At 42.9% G+C, this 15,285-nt stretch overlaps 1 protein-coding gene across 3 annotated transcripts in view; it reads right to left on the reverse strand.

Moving 5' to 3' along the window:
* The window catches only part of cped1 (cadherin-like and PC-esterase domain containing 1), a 248,485-nt gene that overhangs the window by 215,597 nt on the left and 17,603 nt on the right, over window positions 1-15,285 (reverse strand). The gene's annotated exons all lie outside the window — the stretch shown is intronic.

Consider the following 15,285-nt stretch of genomic DNA (forward strand, 5'->3'; position numbering starts at 1 on the left):
TCCTTCCACAGCCCTCCTTCCACATTACTAGTCACAATTTACATCAATGATTTGGATGAGGGAACCAAATGTAATGTTTCCAAGTTTATGGATACACTCAAAACTAGGTAGGAATGTGAGTGGTGAGAAGCATGTGATTTAGACAGTTGAGTGAGAGGGCAAATACATGGCAGATGCAGTATAACGTGGATAAATGTGAAATTATCAACTTCGGATGGAGAAACAGGATGGCAGAGTTTTATTTCAATGATGATAGATTGTGAAATATTGACGTTAAAAGGGACCTGTGTGTCCTTGTACAACAGTCACTAAAAGTAAGCATGTCGGTACAGCAAGCAGTTAGGAAGGAAAACAATATGTTGGCCTTCATTGCAAGAGGATTTGAATACAGGAGCAAGGATACATTAATAGAGCTGTACAGAGCCTTGGTGAGGCCACACCTTGAGAAGTATATGCAGTTTTGATCTCCTTAAACAAGAAAGGATATACTTGCCATTGTGGGAGTGCAGCAAAGATTCACCAGGCTGATTCCTGGGATGGCAAGATTATCGTATGAGGGCAGATTGGGTCAACTGGATCTGTATTGACTGGAAGAATGAAAGGGGATCTAATTGAAAGGTCTAAAATTCTGTTAGAGCTGGTCGGACTGGATGCAAAGATGTTGCTTCATTTGACTGAGGGGCATTGAACAAGGAGTCACAGTCCCAGGTTGTGGAGTAGACCAGCTAGGACTGAAATGAGGAAAAGCTTCTTCACTCAGGGTAATGAACCTGTGGAATTCTCTATGGCAGAAGAGAATTCCTTATATCCTTTCTTAGATAAGGAGGCCAAAACTGTACACAGTACTCAAGGTGTGGCCTCACCAAGGCCCTGTACAGTTCCATTAAGGCATCCTTGCTCTGTATTCAAATCCTCTTGCAATGAAGGCCAACATATTGTTTTCCTTCTTAATTGCTTGCTGTGCTGGCATGTTTGCTTTCAGTGATGTTGTACAAGTTGGAGGCCAAGTCACTTAAGAAGGAAATGGATAGATTTCTGGTCTCTTAAGGTATCAATGGGTATGGGGAGAGCATAGGAGTAATGTGTTGAGATAGAGAATCAGCATGATCATATTGAACGGCGAAGCAGGCTCGGAGGACTGAATGGTCTATTTCTGCTCTTATTTTCTATGTTTCCATGTCTATGTTCCTATCCTTTACTTATTTTGCTAGTGGAATGCTTATTTGTCAACCCCATGCAAAGGGACCAGTGAAACCTAGGGCCATGGCCCCACCTCAGACCCCTCCTGCCACAGGGGGACCTGGAACAGGGAGGTGAAGTAGACCGAAAACTGGAAGGTACAGATTTTTATTTGTCTTCCAGGCACTGATAAGGTATGTTGTGTAATAACTGCGGCCTTCTCATCAACAGTGAGAAAATCCTGTTTTCTTCGATACTTCCCCACCCCTTCTGCCAGTGCCAGACAATGCCAGGTGATTGGCCATGGGTGCCCCTGGGCCATATTAATTCCATGGTCTGGACTATAAAATCTCCTGGGTTTGGACAGGTACACCCTGGAGGTGGGGAAGGGGGAGGGAAACAGCAAAATAGGTTCTTTAGAGAGGTCATTAACAACTTTATTGAGATACATAAGGTATTAAATGCCATTGGTAAATCCATGCAGAGTATTATTTTAAGGTGAACCATGCAATAAAACAAAGGTAAAATGAAAAGGAAAAACTGCAATGCTGGGAATCTCAAATAAAAACAAAAATGATGGCAATATACAGCACGTCCAATAGGCAATAGCTTAGTGGTATTATCACAAGGCTATTAATCCAGAAAGTCAGCTAATGTTCTGGAGACCCGGGTTCGAATCCCGCCACGGCAAATGGTGGAACTTGAATTCAATAAAAAATATCTGGAATTAAGAATCTATTGATGACCATGAAACCATTGTCGATTGTCGGAAAAACCCATCTGGTTCACTAATGTCCTTTAGGGAAGGAAATCTTACCTGGTCTGGCCTATGTGTGACCCCAGAGCCACAAGCAATGTGAGTGACTCTCAACTGCCCTCAGGCAACTAGGGATGGCCAACAAATGTTGGCCAGCCAGCAACTCCCATGTCCCATGAATGAATAAGAAAAGTGAAAAGACAGATTAGGACATTTTGGGTAAGCACTTTACTCTTTTTAGATGTTGACCTACTGTTTACTTGCTGTATTTTCTCTTTGTTTTAAAACAAAAGGACATAACTTCATGCGATGCAGTCCAGACCCCATTGGGATGCAGATGATGGTCCAACTGAAATCTGCCCCCCGCACCACCCCCACCCCGGTCCCCATGCCAAATTCTCCTCAACGCCAGTGGGAAGCCCTGCCAGTCCAGGCCACATCAGGAACAAAGTGGCGTGCAGAACCCACTGGAGGCGCACAGGTGAGTAAAGTCCTCAGTGGGAGGGGGCAGGGTGGGTAAAAGGTCATGCCTAGACAGTAGTACCCTGGCAGTGCCAGGGGAGGTTTTGCGTGGGTAGGTGTTCCGTGGGTGGGTGGGGCAGTTGTTTCATCTGGGGGAGCTCCATGGGGAAAGTGCTGGGGGATTTCTGTGGTGGTGGTTAGGGTTCAGGGTTGGGGGGCACGGGATGAGGGGGTAGTTCTGTGGTGGGGGATGTTTCCATTTTTATCCATTTACATCGGGGTGCCCTTTACAGACCTAGGCTGCTGGCCCGGGCAGGCTCTGGTTGCATCTGCTTCGTCAGCATGATGTCTTGGTAACCGCCCTTTTCATTTTTTTTGGCAAAGTGTTTAAAAATAAAAACCCGATAGAGCAGCCAATGGACTTCAATTTGCTATTCCCACATTCATTTAAAGTCTTATAGCTTATTGGAATCTGTATTTGATGACATTAGTGCAATGAAGATTGTCAACTGGGCCAGCAGGAAAATTTGGTGCTTTTTTTCCCCAAGAATGTTGATTTGATTTGATTTATTATTGTCACATGTATTAACATACAGTGAAAAGTATTATTTCTTGCATGCTATGCAGACAAAGCATACCGTTCATAGAGAAGGAAACGAGCGAGTGCAGAATGTAGTGTTACAGTCATAGCGAGGGTGTAGAGAAAGATCAACTTAATGCAAGGTAGGTCCATTCAAAAGTCTGACAGCAGCAGGGAAGAAGCTGTTCTTGCATTGGTTGGTACGTGACCTCAGACTTTTCTAACTTTTTCCCAATGGTAGAAGGTGGAAGAGAGAATGTCCGGGGTGCGTGGGGTCCTTAATTATGCTGGCTGCTTTGTCGAGGCAGCGGGAAGTGTAGACAGAGTCAATGGATGGGAGGCTGGTTTGCGTGATGGATTGGGCTACATTCACGACCTTTTGTAGTTCCTTGCGGTCTTGGACAGAGCAGGAGCCATACCAAGCTGTGATACAACCAGAAAGAATGTTTTCTATGGTGCATCTGTAAAAGTTGGTGAGAGTCGTAGCTGACATGCCAAATTTCCTTGGAAATTTGGAATTCCTTGGAAATGTCATGCAATCTTCAACATTGGTCTGGACAGGTATAGGGAGGGTGTCTTTATTTATCATTTCATTTGAAAGACAGTTCCATTTACAAACATGTAATTCTTCTGGCCATCGGTATTGCAATGGATTCTCAAACTCTGATTATGCACTGATGAATCGGGAAGAGAGGGGGTGGTTAAACCCATCAGTTCCTGATTCAGAGGTAAGAATTCTGCCAACTGAGCCAAGCTGACGCCCATTTATTGCCAATGATTAGAATTGATAAAATAAAGATATGCATCTGGTTTCGGACAAAGATAAAGGCAAAATACTGTGGATGCTGGAAGCTGAAACAAAAACAGAAAAATGCTGGAAAATCTCAGCAGGTCCGACAGCATCTGTGGAGAGAGAACAGAGCCTAAGTTTCAAATCTAGATGACCTTTGACTAAGGATCATCTGGACTCGAAACGTTGGCTCTGTTCTCTCTCCACAGATGCTGTCGGACCTGCTGAGATTTTCCAGCAATTTTCTGTTTTTGTTTCAGACAAATCTAGGCACTCTGATACTTGGCAATGTGTTGTTTGGAGAATAGAGTTATAGGCCAGGATTTTACAACCACGCTTGGGCAAGGCTCATAAAATCCTGCCCGAGACCAATGGAGAATTCCATTCTTTGAGCCTCGCCCGCCCCGGAATTCAGGGTGGGCGAGGTGGTAAAATTCCGGCAATAGACTTTGTTGCACATAAATATATGATTAATTTACATAAATCCTGAAACAACTTTAAAACAACCATAAAAATGCAGCTGATACAAAAATGTCAGGTTACAGACCAGTGAAAGGGGTAGTGGTGTAGTGGTATTGTTGCTGGATTGGTAATCCAGAGACCCAGGATAATTCCTTGGAGACCAGGGTTCAAATCCCACCAGAGCAGATATTTTTTTTATTCATGGGACATGGACATCGCTGGCTGGCCAACATTTATTATCCATCCCTTGTTGCCCGAGGGCAGTTGAGAGTCAACCGCATTGCTGTGGCTCTGGAGTGACATGTAGGCCAGACCAGGTAAGGATGGCAGATTTTCTTCCCTCAAGGGCATGAATGAACCAGATGTGTTTTTCCGACAATTGACAATGGTTTCATGGTCATCAGTAGATTCTTAATTCCAGAATTTTTAAATTTAATTCAAATCCACCAGCTGCTGTGGTGGGATTCAAACCCGGGTCCCCAGAACATTAACTGAGTTTCTGGATTAACAGTCTAGCGATGATGTGAAGATGCCGGCATTGGACTGGGGTAGGCACAGGAAGAAGTCTCACAACACCAGGTTAAAGTCCAACAGGTTTATTTGGTAGCATGAGCTTTTGGAGCGTTGCCCCTTCACCAGATGAAGGAGCAGCACTCCGAAAGCTCGTGCTACCAAATAAACTTGTTGGACTTTAACCTGGTGTTGTGAGAGACTTTTTTCTGAGTCTAGCGATAATACCACTAGGCCGTTGCCTCCCCATTGGTGAAACCATTGTCGATGGTCGAAAAAAAACCATCTGGTTCACTAAAGTCCTGTCGTCCTGGTCTGGCCTGCATATGCCTCCAGATCCACAGCAAAGTGGTTGGCTCTTAAATGTCCTCAGGAATGGGCGATAAATGTTTGTCCAACCAACGATGTTCATATCCCATGAACGATTTTTAAAAATCATGAACTATAGACTTGGCTCCAAACAGGAAAGGCAGAATCCACGTAATTACCCTACCATGAGTTTGGGAAAACAGTGCTAATATTTCTGAGGAGCTAGTGCTTCACAATATGAAGTACGTTTTATGGCACATTTCATTTTGTTTCGAAATTTTGGGAAAAAAAAGAATTTTTGTTGAGAAACTATGAAAACATAGCTCTGTTTAAACAATCTGCCTGCCAAAATATTATATGTCTGACCCCACTGGCCTCCTCTCAAGGACTATTTTAAATTATACTGAGATTTCATTAGCGCAAATACTTTCTGTAGGAGAGTTCAAGACCTGCCTCTTGAATTCAAAGTTATCTAATGTCTCAAGACCCTGTCTGTGCCTGAAAAGATGTCAAAGCAGAGGAGGCTTATGTTCCCCCAAGTTTTAAAAAAAACTCTTCCAAATGCAGATTTCCACTTTTCCCGAGTACAGACTGCCAAACTCTAACAGACCTGGCAGTTCAATCTTAACTACGTTAGTCAGAAGATTAGAGCAGCCCAAAAAAAGTCCAATTTTTTTGTCATTCAGTAATCATTCCACGATTCAACATCTACATTTCCAAAAATGTTAAAAATACGATGGCTGAAAACTTCATTCAAAATGTTTTAAAAGTTTATTTATTAGTCTCACAAGTAGGCTAATATTAACACTGCAATGAAGTTACTGTGAAAATCCCCTAGTCGCCACATTCTGGCGCGTGTTGGGGTACACTGAGGGAGAAGTTAGCATGGCCAATGCACCTAACCAGCACGTCTTTTGGACTGTGGGAGGAAACCAGAGCACCCGGAGGAAACCAACGCAGACACGGGGAGAACATGCAGAGTCCACACAGAAAGTGCACAGCTGGGAATTAAACCCAGGTCCCTGGCGCTGTGAGGCAGGAGTGCTAACCACCCTGCCAATGTGCCACCCCATGACACTATGGAAATATATTTTGTTGTTACATACTTTATAAGCATTCTCATCCTTACAGCATCTGGTAAACTTAAGTATAAAAGTAGTAGTGTATATAAATTCTAAACTACAGTTTACGATCCATAAATAAATTGTTTATGCAGCCTATAGCACACAATTCCCTATAATTTAAAGCTATATTTATTCCATCTACATGGTTTAAAGTTTCAAATTAACAACGCTTATAATAGAAGCTTAGTAAGTTTCAATACTTGAAAGGCACACTTGGTGAAAGGATGGTCTTTGATATTTTTGCTGTATAATATGATTTTTAAAAAATGGAATAAGTTTATAATTTTGAGGGCAGCCAAATTTCTGGAGCCTGTGTCCTTACTTGTGCCAGCTTTGGTACATGCATCACCTCACTGATCTGTGTGAATCCCAGTTATTAAAAAAATCCATTTTGAAGTCCACTTCGTGTTTACAAATCCCTCCATGGTTTCATCCCTCTGTAATCTATGTCTGTAATCTCCTCAGCCTCATGGTCCTCCAAGAGAAAGGCAAAAAAGAAGTGGCAATATTAATTAAAGAGAATATTACAGTGCTGGAGAGAGAGGATGTGTCCTGCAGGGATCAAGAACAAAATCTATCTTATCAGAGCAAGAAACAATAAAGGTATCATTACACAACTGGATGTATTCTCCAGGAAGCAACAAGTGGGAAAGCATTTGCAAGGAAATTAGAGAGCTTTATTGCATGGAGGATGGAGTACAAAAGTAGGGAAGTCTTGTGAGAAGTGTACAGGGCATTGGTGAAACTGCACCTAGAGTACTGTGTACAATTTTGGTCAGCTTACTAAAGGAGGGACACACTTGCATTACAAACAGTTTAGAGAAGGCCCACTAAGCTGATTCCTGGATGAAGGGGTTGTCTTATGAGGGAAGGTTGGGCCTATACTCATTGGGGTTTAGAAAAATGAGAGATGATCTTATTGAAAAGTATAAAGTTCTGAGGGGCTTTGACTAGGTAGATACCAAGAGCATTTAAAAACTATAGAATAGTTCAAATGGGGGAACTTTATTATCCCATATAAACAAGGGTCATATGATCATAAGAAATAAGAGCAATAGGCCCATCAAGCCTGTTCTGCCATTCAATACGATCATTACTGATCTAATTGTGGCCTTTCCTGCCTTACCCCATTACTCTCTTATGGATCAAACATCTGTCTAACTTGAATATATTCAGTGACCTTGCTTTCACTGTTCTCTGCTGAAGAGAATTCCACATCTAATAATCCTCTGAGACAAGAAATTCCTCCTCACTTCCATCTTAAATGGCAACCCCTGTATTTTGTAAGTGGGTCTCGATTCCCCTGTGAGGGGAAATATGCTCTTGGTATCTACCTTGCCAAAGCCCTCAGAATTTTACACATTCTCTTCTTCATAACTTACTTTTCTACTTATCTTTGAGTAACCAGCAAATTTGGCAACCATACCTTCAGTCCCTTCGTCCGAGTTATTTATATAAATTGTAAAAAGTTGAGGACCCGGCACTGATCCCTGTGGCACACCATAAATTACAGGCCACCAACCAGAAAGAGAGCCATTTATGCCAACTCTCTTTCCTTGAGCTAGCCAATCTTAAATCAATGCTAACATGCTACTCCCTACATCATGAGTTTTTATTTTCCACAATAACCTTTGATTTGGCATTCCAGCAATTCCCCTTTATCCACATCATGTGACTCCTTCACAGAACTCCAATAAATTGGTTAAACATGATTTCCTTTTCGCAAATCCACGTTGACTCTGCCTGGTTGCCTTGAATTTTTCCAAGTGCCCTGCTATAACATCTTTCATAATTGTTTCTAACATTTTCATTTTAACAGATGTTAAGCTAACTGGCCTGTAGTTTCCTGCTTTCTGTCTCCATCTCTTTTTGAATGAAGAAATTAGATTTGCTATCTTCCTATCTAACTTCCGAATCTGGGGAATTTTGGAAAATTAAAACCAATACATCAACTATCTCACTAGCCACTTCTTTCAAGACCTTAGGGTGAAATCCATCTGGACCCGGGGATTTGTCAGCCCGTAGACCCAACAATTTGCTCCATACCACTTCACTGCTGATTGCAATGTTCTTGGGTTCCTCCCTCCCATAATCCCAGTTCAGGTAAAATTGAATTGCATTTCCATGAGGGAAAGACAGATCATGTCAAAAAAACTTTACTCTTAATTTTTGATAAATTAGCAGAGGGTTGATGGTGATAATGCAGTTGATGTGGTATATATGGACTTCCAAAAGGCATTTGATGAAGTGCCACAGAACAAGCTTGTCAGCAAGGTTAAAGCCCATGGAATGAAGGGACAGTGGCAGCATATTCAAAATTAGTTGAGTAACTCAGGAAATATAGTGGTGAACAGGTTTTCTTTCAGGCTGGCATACAACGGGATTGATATTTGACCCATGTGTTTTCATTTATATAAATAATCTGAACTTCGATGTGCAGGGCAGAGTTGTAAGAAACAAAATATTATAAAATTCTTATCAGAATATTTTAGAATTTTTATGGAGTTAATAGGCATAACATGAGGCCATCTGGCAAAAAGAAATTCTCTCTCTATCTGGAAAGACACATACACAGTCCCTGGAAATGTCGAGGTCTCCGGGTTCAGGCTTCCATGTTGCCTTTCCTAAGTCGATAGTATGACATCTTATATCCTCTTGCACCCTTTACCAGCATGAGGTAAACTAAAAGATGACCAAGCTAACAGGATGGGTGTGGTGAGGTGATACCTTTATACCTGTCCTGTGGTCAATGGCCAGAGGTTATTTGAACAAATGCTTGACATTGGGTAAATAACCAACCCCTAGAAATAAATAATGGGTCCTCTGAGACAGCGGGCAGTCTGCGTTAGATAGCTGCTTTCTTCAGATGAAGGAAGAACAGAGGGAAAGTTTCCTAACACTTCAGCTTCCGAGCAGAAGGCTACCGCCACAAGCTACTGAGATCAATAGACTTTGCACCATCCGTATAATTGTCCTCCAGGATCAGTGAAACGCTTTCACCTCTTGCAGATCAGATGATTTTCCTAACTGCCAAGCTTAAACGTCAAAATGAAATTGTCACTCAATACAGTTAACTATCTTTAACCATCTTAAAGTCTTTGTGTTTGTGACTGCCTATTCTGACTAATCTGTGACTCCCACACCTTAAAATTTACATAATTGCATTGTTTACAGATTGCATAAAACTTGGAAGCATTGTGAACTGTGAGGAGGATAGCGATAGACTTCAAAAGGATATAGACAGGTTGCTGGAATGGGCGGACATGTGGCAGATAAAATTTAAAAGTTAAAGTTTATTTATTAGTCACAAGTTGGCTAACATTCACACTGCAATGAAGCTACTGTGAAAATCTCCTAATGCAGAGAAATGTGCAATGATATATTTTAGTAGGCAAAATGAGGAGAGGCAATATAAAATAAAGGATATAATTCTCAAGCAATGCAGGAGCAGAGGGGTCTGAACATAAACGTACACAAAGGTGGAAGGGCAGGGTGAAAAACTAATTCATATGGATTTGTGATCCTGGACTTTATAAATAGTGGCACAGAATACAAAGGCAAGGAAGTTATAGTGAACATGTATAAAAGATAGCTTTGGCCTCAGATGGAGTATTTGTATCCATTTCTGGGCACCGCACTTTAGGAAGGAGGAGAAGTCATTAGAGTGAGTGCAAGAAAGATTTCTGAGAGCGGTTCCAGGTATGAGGGACTTCAGTTATGTGGATAAATGAGAGAAACTGTGCCTGTTCCCCTCAGAGGCGAACGAGGAGAGATTTGATAGAAATGATCAAATACAAGAGCGGTTAGGATAGAGGAGGAAATAGGGAGAAACTACTCCCATTGGCAGAATGGTTGAAAACCAGAAGACTCTGATTTAAGCTGAATAGCAAAAGAACCAAAGGCAATATGCGAAAAATCTTTTTTATGCAGCAAGTGATTAGAATCTGGGATACATTGCCTGAGAGACCGATGTAGGCAGACTTATAGAACATAGAACAGTACAGCACAGAACAGGCCCTTTGGCCCACGATGTTGTGCCGAGCTTTGTCTGAAACCCAGATCAAGCTATTTCCTCCCTATCATCCCGAAGTGCTCCATGTGCCTATCCAATAGTTTCTTAAATGTTCCTAAAGTTTCTGACTCCACTATCCCCGCAGGCAGTCCATTCCACACCCCAACCACTCTCTGAGTAAAAAACCTACCTCGGATATCCTTCCTATATCTCCCACCATGAACCCTATAGTTATGCCCCCTAGTTACCGCTCCATTCACCTGAGGAAATAGTCTTTGAACGTTCACTCTATCTATCCCCCTCATCATCTTATAACCTCTATCAAGTCTCTTCTCAACCTCCTCCGCTCCAAAGAGAAAAGCCCAAGTTCCCTCAACCTTTCCTCATAAGACCTACCGTCCAAACCAGGCAGCATCCTGGTAAATCTCCTTTGCACTCTTTCCAGTGTCTCCACATCCTTCTTATAGTGAGGTGACCAGAACTGCATGCAATATTCCAAATGTGGTCTCACCAAGGTCCTATACAGTTGCAGCATAACCCCACGGATCTTAAACTCAAACCCCCTGTTAATGAACACCAACACACTATAGGCCTTCTTCACGGCTCTATCCACTTGAGTGGCAATCTTCAGAGATCTGTGGATATGAACCCCAAGATCTCTCTGTTCCTCCACATTCTTCAGAACCCTACCTTTGACCCTGTAATCCACATTCAAATATGTCCTACCAAAATGAATCACCTCGCATTTATCAGGGTTAAACTCCATTTGCCATTTTTCAGCCCAGCTCTGCATCCTATCTATATCTCTTTGCAGCCTACAACAGCCCTCCACCTCATCCACTACTCCTCCAATTTTGGTGTCATCAGCAAATTTACTGATCCACCCTTCAGCCCCCTCCTCCAAGTCATTTATAAAAATTACAAATAGCAGAGGACCAAGCACTGATCCCTGTGGCACTCCGCTGGTAACCGGTTTCCAGTCTGAAAATTTTCCATCCACCACCACCCTCTGTCTTCTGTTAGATAGCCAGTTACCTATCCAATCGGCCAAACTTCCCTCTATTCCACACATCCTTACTTTCTTCATAAGCCTTCTTCAATCAAGGCTTTCTAAAAGGAATTGGATAATTATCTGAATAGAAAAACATGCAAGGCTATTGGGGAAGGTGTGGGGCAGGGTGGGGGGAGCATCAATGTATCAGCAAGTGTCTACTTTAGTAATTGCATTGTTTAGCTAATTTCCTTATTAAATACAGGTAACAGTAATTGGCTCAACCTGCGAAAGAATATATATAAGTGGACACAGCTGGAATAGTGGGAAAATTATATGGGGTTTGTATCTCTGCCCAGTTGGATGCAGAATAAACATGCTGAAGGTAAAATACAAGCTGCCATGTTATACTTCCATCATATACTAACAGTTAATATTAACAGGATGGGATGGGCCAGGTTGCTCTTGCACAGAGATGGCACAGATAAGAAGGGTTGAATGGTCTCTTTCTGTGAAGTAACCATTCCATAATTCTACGGACAGAATTTGACTCCTTCCCCTGAAGCATGTTTTCAAGGCTCCCAAGAAGCATTTAATGAAGTGGAAGGGTGCTGGACGGGGATGCCACCATCTTTCTGCCTTTGCTCTGTTTAAATCCAGGAAGGGGGTCTCATGGATGACACTTTGGCCCCAATGCCTATTGAAGCTCTTAAGTGGGAAAATTACGCCCACTTAAAGTACTCAACCTTCACTACTAGTACTCACCCAGCACTGGGTGGGATTGTTGTGTGCGTGGAGCCCCAAAAGCAAACACTGTCATGTTTTCATGCAGTCTTCAAGGTGGGGGGAGGCACGCAGTCCCTCATTGACAGGCACTCAATTCCTGATCAAAGAACCCAGAAGTGGAGTGGGGGGATGGAGCTACCCCCTGCTCTTCCTTCTGAACTCCCCAGCCGGTGATCCCTTGATCTTGGCCTCTGGTGGGTTCATTACCAGTAATTACCACATGCCTCTGGTGGTGCTGACATTAATGTGGAGCTGCTGGGGGGAGGGTGTTTAAAGGTTAAAGTTTTTATTTATTTGTCACAAGTAAGGCTTACATTAACGCTGCAATGAATTACTGTGAAATTTCCCTTGTCACCACAGTCCGGCGCCTGTTTGGGCCAATGCACCTAACCAGCGCGACTTTCAGAATGTGGGAGGAAACCAGAGCACCTGGAGGAAACCCATGCAGACATGGGGAGAATGTGCAAACTCCACGCAGACAGTGATCGAAGCTGGGAATCGCGAATGATAGAGAGATTTGATCAAAATGATCAAATACAAGAGCGGTCAGGACAGAGGAGGAAATAGGGAGAAACTGCTCCCATTGGCAGAATGGTCAAAAACCAGAAAACGGTGCTTTAAGCTGAATAGCAAAAGAACCAAAGGCAATATGCGAAAAATCTTTTTTATGCAGCAAGTGATTAGAATCTGGAATACATTGCCTGAGAGGCTGATGTAGGCAGATTCAATCAAGGCTTTCTAAAAGGAATTGGATAATTATCTGAATAGAAAAACATGCAAGGCTATTGGGGAAGGGGTGGGGAGCATCAATGTATCAGCAAATGTCTACTTTAGCAATTGCATTGGTGCCGTGAAGCAGCAGTGCTGACCACTGCACTACTGTGTATGCTACTGTGCTGCCCCACAGGGTGTGGGTGGTAAGAGAATGGAATTTCCATCAGGGTCTTTGATCATGGGAATGGCCTGCCATTGCTATTTAAATAAGCCTTCCCCAAAGGAAGGGACCATGGTTTTTGCCCAGCTTTCCGACCAGCAGACAAGACTCCCACTGGCAGGAACAAATTCCACCCCATGATTTTATGATCACTGCACTCCTCTAATTCTGGCCGTTTGAGCATTCTGGATTTTAACTGCTCTATCATTGGTAGCTTTCTCTTCAGCTGGCTAGATCCTAAGCTCTGGAAATCCCTCCCTAAATTTCTCTGCCTCTCTTCCATCCCTGAAGAGGCTCCTTTATGTGAAACCATGCACAATGATTAGCACGGCTGCCTCACAGCGCCAGGGATGTGGGTTCGATTTCAGCCTTGGGTAACTGTCTGCATGGAGCTTACATGCTCTCCCCGTGTCTGCGTGGGTTTTGTCCAGGTGCTACGGTTTCCTCCCACACTCCAAAGATGTGCAGATTAAGTTGATTGGCGATGCTAAATTGTCACTTAGTGTCCCAGGATGTGTGGGTTAGAGGGATTAGTGGAGTAGATAAGTGGATTTATGGGGATAGGGCCTGATTAGAATACTCTGGAGAGTCAGTGCAGATTCGATGGGCCAAATGGCCTCCAGCTGCACTGTAGAGATTCCATGAATTTACTGACAGAACACTACTAATTAATTTTAGGAAGTCGAAAGATACATTCCAGTGACTTGGAATCACATTTCAAGATGGTTGCAGCACTGTACCTCTGAAATTTCAAAGCCATTGAATCGGAGACGACCTGAGACTACCTGTTTGCAAGAGCATTCCCTCAGAGGAATGTGAATGAGCCATATCTTCTATCCATGTTCGCAGGACACCCAATCTCAACTGGATGGTGAACCAACACTTCAGACAAAGGACTGTGGTTGAGAGGAATTCTCAGCAATAACTTAATCAAGTTACCATGATGTGGAGATGCCGGCTTTGGACTGGGGTAGGCACAGTAAGTAGTCTCACAACACTAGGTTAAAGTCCAACAGGTTTATTTGGTAGCACAAGCTTTCGGAGTGCCGCTCCTTCATCAGGTGAGTGCCACTCACCTGATGAAGGAGCAGCGCTTCAAAAGCTCGTGCTACCAAATAAACCTGTTGGACTTTAACCTGGTGTTGTGAGTCAACTTACTTAATCAGGTTACAACAGGAATGCACTAGCCGTGACCATTTGGGTCACTGGGCAATTGGACAGGGAGGGTTATGTGACAAGTCAGCCAACCCTCTGGTGCATTTAAGCACCTGCTTTTCTTTGCAGACCAGAGCACAATCACATAAGATGCTGTAGACGCAAGAGTCCTGTGTGGGACTCTTCCTTTCTCTCCAGGCAGTTGGCAAGTTTCGAACCATGTGTGCTGTTTTTGATCGCCATGTGCTGCAGATAGAGATTTCAGAAAGAATTCAACTCCGCAACTGCTGTCTTTAGAAGACAAATTGTCCGTCTGCACCTTAAAACCACCTCGCTTCACCCTGACCCAGAATGACCATCGAGTTCCGCCTGAGGTGAGCCAAGTTACTGACCTTCAAAACCGTATATACCCCTTTAACTGTACTGCTTTAAATTGCTTAAGCTATCCTCCCAGTCTGTAATCTATTTGTACGAGTATGAACTTTGAGTGTGTTTGTGTGTGAAAGTCAAAGCATTTTTGTTATTTTTCTTCAACCTGATGAAGTACAATAAAAAATTGACCCATGTGTGTGTGTTTTTATAGTCAAAACACGTTAACAGTTAAACACTCTTTGAACCGGTAAGCATAGCCATTTTAAAAAAAAACCTGTTGTGATTAAACAGGGAGTGGGGAAGGAGGAGAACCATTTGACCCCTCCCTAACTGATCATAATGTTTTTTAAGACCTCTTTGGACCAAGATTTTGGCCATCTGCCCTCATGTCGCATTGGTGTCAAATTTTGCTTTATAAATCTGTGAAGGACCACCTGAGATTTTGTTAAATCACTATAAATACAAGCTGTTGATCCTATAAATACAGAAATAGTATAATGATTTTTATTTAAAAGGATCGGAAGGAATGACAAAATGTGAAAAAAAACTTTGTTGGCCATCCTAATTTCATGGAACCAAAATTTCACCTGAAATGTAAAAGACCCCAAGTATGAATTGGGCAGCACGGCGGCACAGTGGTTAACACTGCTGCCTCAAAGCACCAGCGACCCGGACTCAATTCCGGCTTCGGATCACTGTCTGTGTGGAGTTTACACATTCTCCCCGTTTCCTCCGGGTGCTCTGGTTTCCTCCCACAGTCCAAAGATGGGCAGGTTAGGTTGATGGACTATGCTAAATTGCCCTTTGGTGTCAGGGGGAATAGCAGGGTAAATACGTGGGGTTAAGAGGATAGGGCCTGGGT

The sequence above is a fragment of the Mustelus asterias genome, chromosome 9 (assembly GCF_964213995.1).
Source record: "Mustelus asterias chromosome 9, sMusAst1.hap1.1, whole genome shotgun sequence".
NCBI lineage: Eukaryota > Metazoa > Chordata > Chondrichthyes > Carcharhiniformes > Triakidae > Mustelus > Mustelus asterias.